Source organism: Triticum aestivum, chromosome 2A (genome assembly GCF_018294505.1).
Source record: "Triticum aestivum cultivar Chinese Spring chromosome 2A, IWGSC CS RefSeq v2.1, whole genome shotgun sequence".
Taxonomy (NCBI): domain Eukaryota; kingdom Viridiplantae; phylum Streptophyta; class Magnoliopsida; order Poales; family Poaceae; genus Triticum; species Triticum aestivum.
The window spans coordinates 77,465,625-77,475,187 of record NC_057797.1 but is presented as its reverse complement, the minus strand read 5'-3'; the positions used below and the strand labels follow the sequence as shown (position 1 = coordinate 77,475,187).

The following is a 9,563-nucleotide window of genomic DNA, read 5'->3' as shown; positions in this document are numbered from 1 at the left end:
AAAAGGTGTCGATGCATTTTATGTTTTTGGAGTTTTTGTTATTTGACTAATTTGAAATCCACACTATAAAGAGGGAGTTCATGTGGTGTTTCAAGTTGGTGGATCATGAAAAACATATACATGTCATATCCATCACAAGCAGTCAAGCGAAAGCCTAGCAACATGAAGAAAACAAGTGATTTTCCCTTTGGGCAGGTCGAGGCAAAACCCAGAACTCCGGGTCTGATCTCCAGGTTATGTGGTCTCACTCCTTGATGTCCCAGAGTTGAAATCCGGAAATCGAATTTGATCTTTGAGTTCCATAGTTTAGCCTCTAGACGGTCGGGATCTTCGAATTATGTATCCGGAACTCCAAGTTTGCCTATTTCTGTGAGGAATTCATCGTGCTCTGCCTTCTAGATTGGATGAGCTGCCAAACAAGATTATGATCATCCATGTAATTCTTATGGTGGATCTTTTGTTTATAAGTTGATTAATTCCATAGGTTATTGTTATATTTGTTGCAAGATTGATTGCAGATACATGTTGGGTCTCCTTTCTAATAGTCTCCTCCTGACTAGTTTAGTGTGGGAGTGATAAAGGGAACAATGTGCATTGAGTGGAAAAGATCAAAATATGGGAACTATGCCGAATGACAACTAGATGTGTCTCTCTTTTCTTAATCTTGAACCGTGTTTCAAATTTATGATTGAAATTTTATGAGATGGTAGATACTTGTTTTGTCTATGTACTTGATTGTTTTAAAAAAAATGAAGCCCTTTTAGTGGCGTTACCGCAAGCATGGATAGTATCCAAAGGGATGGCACGACTAGATTAGTTTTATTTACATTTGCATGCATTAGTGAGGGGGCAAGAAAAACATCACAAGTGGTGACCAACACACAACCATTCGTCGAGGATTTCGCTACAAATCGACCGTCAGATTTTTTTTAGCATGGCAAATTATGTTATCGTGAGGATGGCAATGCCATCTAACAAGCATGAAAAATTATGTTGTCGTAAGGATGACAACGCTTTTCATGGCAAATTATGTTTCATAGGGCACGTAAGAGAGCTTCGTAGGTGTAGCATTTTTTTGTATGATACACCTACGAAGCTCTCTTACGTACTCTATGAAACTTCCCTTGTCACTAAAGCTCTCTTACACTCTTCTATTTCTTTACAGAGGAAGTATAAGGCAAGAAAAGCGTCACAAGATGTGATGATTGGGTTATTCGCCAATGTCTATCTATCACTGTTTTTTCGGCAAACTCAATAGATTACTGTTCTTTGTTGTTTGGCTGTTTTTGATATTTATATGCACTTTAGACTGTTCAATTTTTTTTTACGATCTGAAAAGAGTTTTATTCCATCACAATAGGGTTACAATCGAGAGGCAAAAGATCTTTTATACATGATGGTGTGCTACGTAGCCATACGACAATACTACTTTCTACTCGACTATACGACGCCAACCGATATGCCACCATATTTTATTCACGCTTAATTTTCATGGAAATAAACTCTCTTCCTTGCATAAGGAACTTTATCTCTGACACCAAATGACCATATGCCGATCTCGAGAGACCTTCCCCGGACAAAGGTAACAAACTATCATGAAATGGATCACTTGGTAGTATTTGGATGTTCCTGCTAAATTCGTTCACTGTAGATTGTACGGTGGTTGTGGGCTTGCTGTCATGCTGTGCGGTTCCAAATGCCAATCATGCTGTACTGTGCGGCTGTGCCAGGAACAGAAATATGCACGTAGCCTATCCCCAAGCCACACGTTCAGGAAAAGAAATCTAGCACGATCAAGCAGCACCAGGGGGGGAGGATGTTCCGAGCAGTGAGGCATGTCGTCGTCGTGGCGAGGGCGAAGAAGAGCCGAGCTGAGCCAGCCTTGTCGGCCTTCGCGAGCCACTTCTCCGCGGCCTCCACCGCGCAGAGGTTCGCGTGCCCTCCCATCACACTCGACTCGATCTTGCCTTGTGCTTGCTTTCCCGAGCTCGTGAATCACGGACGACCGATCCGAAGTTTCTAGGTTGGCTGGGAAGGTGGCCGTGATCACCGGCGGCGCCAGCGGCATCGGCAAGGCGACGGCCGCGGAGTTCGTCAGGAACGGCGCCAAGGTCGTCCTCGCCGACGTCCAGGACGACCTGGGCCGCGCCGTGGCGGCCGAGCTCGGCACCGACGCGGCGTGCTACACGCGCTGCGACGTGGCCGACGAGGCGCAGGTCGCCGCGGCCGTCGACCTCGCCGTCGCGCGGCACGGCCGCCTCGACGTCATGTTCAACAACGCCGGCATCAGCGGCGCCCTCACGCCCGTGCCTCTCGCCTCTCTGGACCTCGAGGACTTCGACCGCGTCATGGCGGTCAACGCGCGGGCCATGCTCGCCGGCGTGAAGCACGCGGTCCGCGTCATGACGCCGCGCCGCAGAGGCAGCATCATCTGCACGGCCAGCACCGCGGGGGTGCTCGGCAGCGTGGCGCCGCACCCGTACAGCGTGTCCAAGGCGGCGGTCTGGGGCTCGTGCGCGCCGTGGCAGGGGAGATGGCGCGCTCCGGGGTGTGCGTGAACGCCATCTCGCCCAGCTACATCCCGACGCCGCCGGTGATGCGCACCCTGGAGGAGTGGTACCCGAAGGCGACCGCCGAGGAGCGTCGGCGGATCGTGGAGCAGGACGTCAACGAGATGGAAGGGACGGTGCTGGAGGCCGAGGACGTGGCCAGGGCGGCACTGTACCTGGCGTCCGACGAGGCCAAGTACATCAACGGGCACAACCTCGTCGTCGACGGCGGGTACACGGTGGGGAAGGCGACCAACATGCCGGCGCCGGTGCAGTAAGGGCCTATTCGGAGTCATTCTGCTTCCGGAGCAGATGGAGATGCAGTGTAAAACCAACAATGCTACACATACACGTTTTTACGTTTACATGGTTGATTTTACGTGACGGTTTTTTATTGGGTGTTAGTTGGGAAGGGGCCCCACCTCCAAGAAAATCAGGGGGGCGATGTTTATGAAGTTTGGAAGGAGCTTGTAAACTCCTGTAAAGCCATGTAGATATAGCATTTTTGGTGTAAAACCATGGAGCGACCAAATAGATGCTCTGTAGATCCTTGAATTTCTAGGAGCTGATGGATTACCGAACAGCTCCTTAAGTCGACTGACGGACAATACACGGTCTATTAATTCCAGAGTACAGAAATAAAGTTACACCTCAACAATCGAGCGTTTTTCTCTTGAGAAGTGAACTACAAGAACAATTCTTCCTCAAGAAATGAACTCCTATCTTCCACCAGGATCCCTCACACATACGTATATGCCTGAACTCTGAATTACAGTCGTAGATGTTATTCTTCTTTCCGTCTTGCTTGTGTCTGTAGGAGCTTGATATTTGTTTTTCCCTTTGACGGGATGGTAGGAGCTTGATGGGTTCTACCACTCGATTAAGGAATTTGGTTTGATTATCCGGCTTCAACAGCAAGATTCAGAATAGATGTTAAGGTTTCAGATGCTTAGCTAGCATTGAGAACTTTCTCAATGCAACTGTATTTGCAGATGGTCCTGTGCTGCAATGCACGATATTACATGTAAGCTGCTGGTAGATTAATGAGATATCCGTTATACAAAAAAAATAAAGCAAGAGGGGGTTTAGCCAGGAGGAGTCAGGATGTAAGTCGCAGTGGACACCACTTTTTCTTTGTGGGGTGGGGGATAAAAGCCAAGTTTATTCATCAAACTCAGAAGGTCTAGGATACAGTTTACGTCGTTAGGTTAGCCAAATCAGACGTGACGTCCCTGTTCTAGAGAAAGCGAGAACTTGGCTAGAGTGTGTGCCTCAAAGTTAACAGCACGACTCTTAAAAACAAAATTACATTGACCCTGAACTGCTTTAGACTTTATCTCACTATGCCGCACACTAACCTAAAACGCAGCCAGCCAACCAAAGCCCACAAAACCCAGGGGCCGGCACAAACAAATCCCATCTCCTTTCTAACGCCGCCGCCATGCCCTAGGCCTCGCAACGTCGGTCTCGCTCACTTCCACCCCGCGCCTCCTGCGGCCAGTGTCCCCCGATGCAGTTGGTTTGTCGGTGTCGAGCCCAAGAACGCTCGATTGGAGGCGACGAGGTCACCCGATGCAACGGCGCGGTGGAGTTCATGGGCGGGCCGAGATCCGCCAGCGTTCGTTGTTGACCAATCGTCTCGACAATCGATTGCAGAACTCTAACCACCAGTTTCACCATTCACCGTTGACAAAAAAAATCACAAATTTCTTAACAATTCATATAAAGTAAAAAAAATCACAAATTTGAATAAGTTCATCAATTTGACAAGTTAAGGAATATGAAAAAAATGCACGACATATGGGAAAAAGTTCATGAAATTGGAAAAAAAACCACCAAACCAATTTTGTTTCAAATTTGAAAAAAATGCATAAATATTTTTTTACAAAATTTGGAAAGTTTTTAACTTTCTATAAACTACGCGAAATTGAAAACCAAATCGTGAATTTGACAAAAAGTTCACGGATTTGAAATTGTTTGTAATTTTCCAAAAACTGTGAAATGAAACAAATCATGAAATATTTAAATTTCTACAAACCATAAATAATAATAAAAATAAAAAACAAGAAAGAGGAAAAAGTAAAAGGAAATTTTTTTGGTAAAATCAAACAAAGCAAAAAACCAGAGAAAATCGGCCTAGAAAACAGCAAAAAACACTTCAAGCGCGAGACTTTAGGACATCTCGCTGAAGGCAGACGTCCGATTGGGCCGGGCCACCGAGGACACAGCCCTCAAGCCCTTTTTTTCTCTTTATCTATTCTTTTATGTTTCATTATTTTAGTTTTGTTTATATTTAGAAATCTTCTGAGCATGTTCATTATAAAAATCACTTTTCTATACATAAGTTACGAAAATATTAACCATGCAATAAAAAATTGTAATTGTGTATACAAAATAATGTGTACAGAAAATGTACAATGCGTATGGGACGAGGAAACAAAAAGTACTATAAGTTTACAAATGTTTTCTAAAAATGTTAATCAGGGTCTAAAAATATATTAAACGTGTAATAAAAGATTTTTCAGATGTATACATTAAATGTATACAAAAATGTAAAATGTGTATGAAAAAAAATTTAGAAATCAAAAAATACTATAGGTTCCAATTTGTTTGATTTTTTAATCATGCATTTAAAATGTTAAATGTGTATAGAAAAAATGGTTCCGCTGTATACAGAAATGTACAATATGTAAGGAAAAACGTAGTGATCACAATATATAAGTTTTCAAAATTGTTAATCATGTATTTTGACAATGTTAAACGTGCATATAAAAAATGCTCCTGATGTCTAAAAAAATGTAGAATGTATAAGGAAAAATTAGAAATAAAATCTATGTTGTAAAAGATGTTAATCATTAGAAAATATCAAACATTTGTACATAAAATCTTCCTGGTGTATACAAAAAATTTAAAATATTTATTGAAGAATAGGCAATAAAAAAATATGTTTTGAAAATGTTGATCATCTATTTTTAAAATGCTAAGAATATATAAAAAATATTTCTGGCCTATACGAAAAATATACAAAGAAAATAATACAAACCTATAAAAATCTAAAGGAACACACACAAAAAAACAAATGAAACAACAAAAGAAAAGAAAAAAACTAGTAAAAATTAATGATCCTCAAACACTTGAATCACTGGCCATTAGGGAAGCACTATCACTCTCGGACGCTCTATATGTTCAGAGCATCCATGTGGCTTCTGGCTGCAAAACGGTGGTAGAAGACATAAAGAACGGGACATCAGCGGTATATGGAGTGGTGGTACATGAGATCTTAGAACATTCCTCTTGCTTTTAGTTATGTAATATAGTTCATAAATTTAGGAGCTTAAATTTTGAGGCTCACAATCTAGTGAAGCATGCTTTATCTCTCGGGGGTGGCCTCCATGTTTGATTAGGTCATCTTGAAGATCTTTGTTTCATCCTTGTATTCATTGTGACGGGTTAATAAAAAGCTTCACGAGATTGTCTAAAAAAAAGCTAGTCTCCATAGGAAGGAACATTTGTTGCGTTTTTCATGCGTATATGATTATTTATGCATGACCGATAGTGCAAAAGTTAAGTCACGACGCATAGAGTATATAATAAAAAAGATTCAATATGATATTAGGTTTAAATAAAGCAGCAAGGATTTTTGTAAATATGAGCAAATTACTACGAGATTTAATCCGAATAAACAGAAGATAAATCATGACCACAGCAGCAGAGATTAAACTAATCATGCGAACTAGCATATCAGATAAACATATCACATCTAGGGCACATACTAGAAGCATGAATGAGAACAGGAAGGATAGAATCACATACGGTGCATCGGGTGCAGCACCGCCGGCGTTGACGTTGTCGCCCATGTCGTCGAGGACGAGGTTGCCGAGGTCGGGGAAGAAGTCGTCGTTCGCGAAGTCGTCGCTGCCAGCAGTCGCGCGAGTGCGCTCCCCAAAAACCTGATCGCCCCTCTCCCGAACAGGATCACGAGAGGCGGGGTTCCGGAGGCCTGCTGTCCCTTCTCGCGGTGCACGCCGGAAGGAGGGATGGAGAAGACTTGCTTGGCGGCGCAATGATCTGGAACGGTGGTGAGAAACCATACGAAGCGGCCGCGGCTAGGGTAGACGTCTGCCTGATTATATAGTGCGGGCCGTGACTCATTAATTTTCCCATGCAGGAAAAATATAGACAACATGCATACCTCTATCCTCGGCTCGCCTCAATCCCGCAACCCGCGGCGCGGCGCGGCGCGTCGTGACGAGGCGTGACGTGGTGTGGCGTGGCATGGCATGGCGTGGCGTGGCGTGGCGAGGCGAGCGAGGATGAGGAGCGCGTGTGTAGGTCTCCTCTTCTCATGCGCATACAAGTGGTAGAAGAGCTTACCTTATAAAGAGATGCAACTCTCTCTCAACACTTCCGGGGTGGGACTAAACTTTAGCCTCACTCACTCCACTCACATATGTGCATGAATGGGCCAAGAGAATTTCAGAATTTTAGTTGGGCTTTGGGCCAAAGGCCTACTAGAAAAATTCCAACAATCCCCCACAAAGTTCGATTGGCACATCTCATCATTTAGTTCCAAAACACTGTTTTATATACCGGTGCTTAGTAGAGACTGTGAAGTTGAACTTCCATTTAGAGATTTATGCTACACTAGATCACAACTTGAATAGTGGACTATGCCTTGAACTACAAGTTTTCTGTGAAACTAATTTCACACAAATTCTTGACCGATACTGGGCTGCCGCAAGGCTTCCCCGCGGGTGGAGCGTATACGTCATACACCAGGGCCTTTCATGAATTTATTAGAGAACACCCAATTCTCATAGACTGCGACGTTAATAGTCAAATTCATATAGGTGTGTTCCTCAGAAGATGTTCTGCAGGACAACATCTCTGCTTACCCGAATAAGGCACTTGGAACACATTAAGATAAGTATCAACCTGCCATGCAGATCGGGAGAGTATTGCATCTTCATGGAGTGGGATAATTAATATAGGGATACTCTCCTCCCAGCTGACCAACAGCTTGTCTCCCACTTCTACTTCACGGGATCTCCGATCACATAGAGTGGGTTACCACTATGGACAACTCATGCAGTGGGTCTCAAACCCATCTTCATCGATGCATTATCTATCACATTACGTGATAGACCCTTTGTGAAGGGATCTGCCAAGTTTTTCGACGTTTGGATATAATCCAACGTAATAACTCTGGAGTTCCTCAATTTTCTGACAGATTTTAGTCTCCCTTCACATGCCTTGAGGACTTCACATTGTCCTTAGAACTGTTTATCTTGACGATCACAGTTTGATTATCACAGTTCATCAGGATAGGGGGTATTGGTTTTTCAACCATAGGTAAGTCCATCAAGAGTTCACGAAGCCACTCTGCTTCAACAGTGGCAGTGTCTAATGCTATGAGTTCTGCTTCCATAGTTGACCTCGTTAAGATGGTCTGCTTGCAAGACTTCCAGAAAACAGCGCCACCACCAAGTGTAAAAACATAACCACTTGTGGCCTTAATCTCATCAGCATCAGATATCCAGTTTGAGTCACTATAACCCTCCAGTACCTTTGGATACCCGGTGTAGTGAATCCCATAGCTCGCGGTGCCTTTCAAATAGCGCATAACTCTCTCAAGCGCATGCGAATGATCATCTCCCGGTTTTGACACAAACCGACTCAGCTTGCTCACAGCAAAAGAGATGTCAGGCCTCGTGGCACTCGCCAAATACATAAGTGAGCCAATAATCTGAGAATACCTCAGTTGATCTCTAGCAATCCGTCGGTTCTTTCGAAGCAACACACTAGCATCATATGGAGTTGGAGAAGGCGTGCAGTCGCTATACCCAAAACGACTCAAGGCCTTTTCCACATAATGGGACTGAAGCAGTGTGATCCCACCATTCTCATCTCTCAACAGCTTGATATTTAAGATAACATCAGCTACTCCTAGATCCTTCATCTCAAAACAACGAGATAAGAAATCCTTAACCTCCTTGATTAAATCAAGTTTGGTTCCAAAGATCAATATGTCGTCGACATATAGACAAAGAATAACTCCTTCGCCCCCACCATAGCGATAGTACACGCACTTGTCACCATCGTTTACTACAAAGCCGGCAGCAGTTAATGTTCTTTCGAACTTCTCATGCCACTCCTTAGGAGCTTGTTTAAGGCCATATAAAGACTTTAATAACTTGCACACCTTTCCTTCTTGACCAGGTACTACAAAACCATCTGGCTGATCCATGTAAATTTCCTCCTTCAACTCTCGATTGAGGAAAGCCGTCTTAACGTCCATTTGATGAACGAGAAGACCATGTGAGGCAGCCAGTGATAGTAACACCCGAATTGTGGTCAGTCTAGCCACGGGTGAGTAAGTATCAAAGAAGTCTTCCCCTTCTTTCTGGGTATAACCCTTGGCCACAAGCCGTGCCTTGTACTTTTCAATCGTACCATCAGGTCTATGCTTCTTCTTGAACACCCACTTACATCCTACAGGTTTGCACCCATAAGGACGGTCAGTGATCTCCTAGGTACCGTTAGCTAAGATGGAATCCAGCTCGCTACGTACAACTTCCTTCCAGTAGTCAGCATCAGGAGATGCATAGGCTTCTGAAATAGTCATGGGTGTGTCATCCACGAGGTACACAATGAAATCATCACCAAAGGACTTTGCGGTCCTCTATTTCTTACTCCTCACAGGAGTTCCATTGTTACCCTCAACAGGATTCTCAACATGTTCCATCGCAATGGTGGGTTCAGGAATTACAGTGAATTCCTCACTAGATGGAGTAGGTATCTCCTGATTTGATGAACTCGACATATCCTTCATAGGAAATATGTCCTCAAAGAAAGTTGCATCATTTGATTCCATAATCGTACCAACATGCATGTCGGATACCTCAGATTTTATTATCAAAAATCTATAGCCGATGCTATGAAAAGCATAGACCAGAAGAACACAATCCACGGTTTTTGGTCCAAGCTTGCGCTTCTTGGGAATTGGTATATTGA

General features: G+C 43.8%; 1 pseudogene; it reads left to right on the top strand.

The window, feature by feature from the left end:
• Positions 1–1,757: 1,757 nt before the first annotated feature.
• LOC123184813 (momilactone A synthase-like) lies at positions 1,758–3,204 on the top strand (annotated as a pseudogene).
• Positions 3,205–9,563: the final 6,359 nt, after the last annotated feature.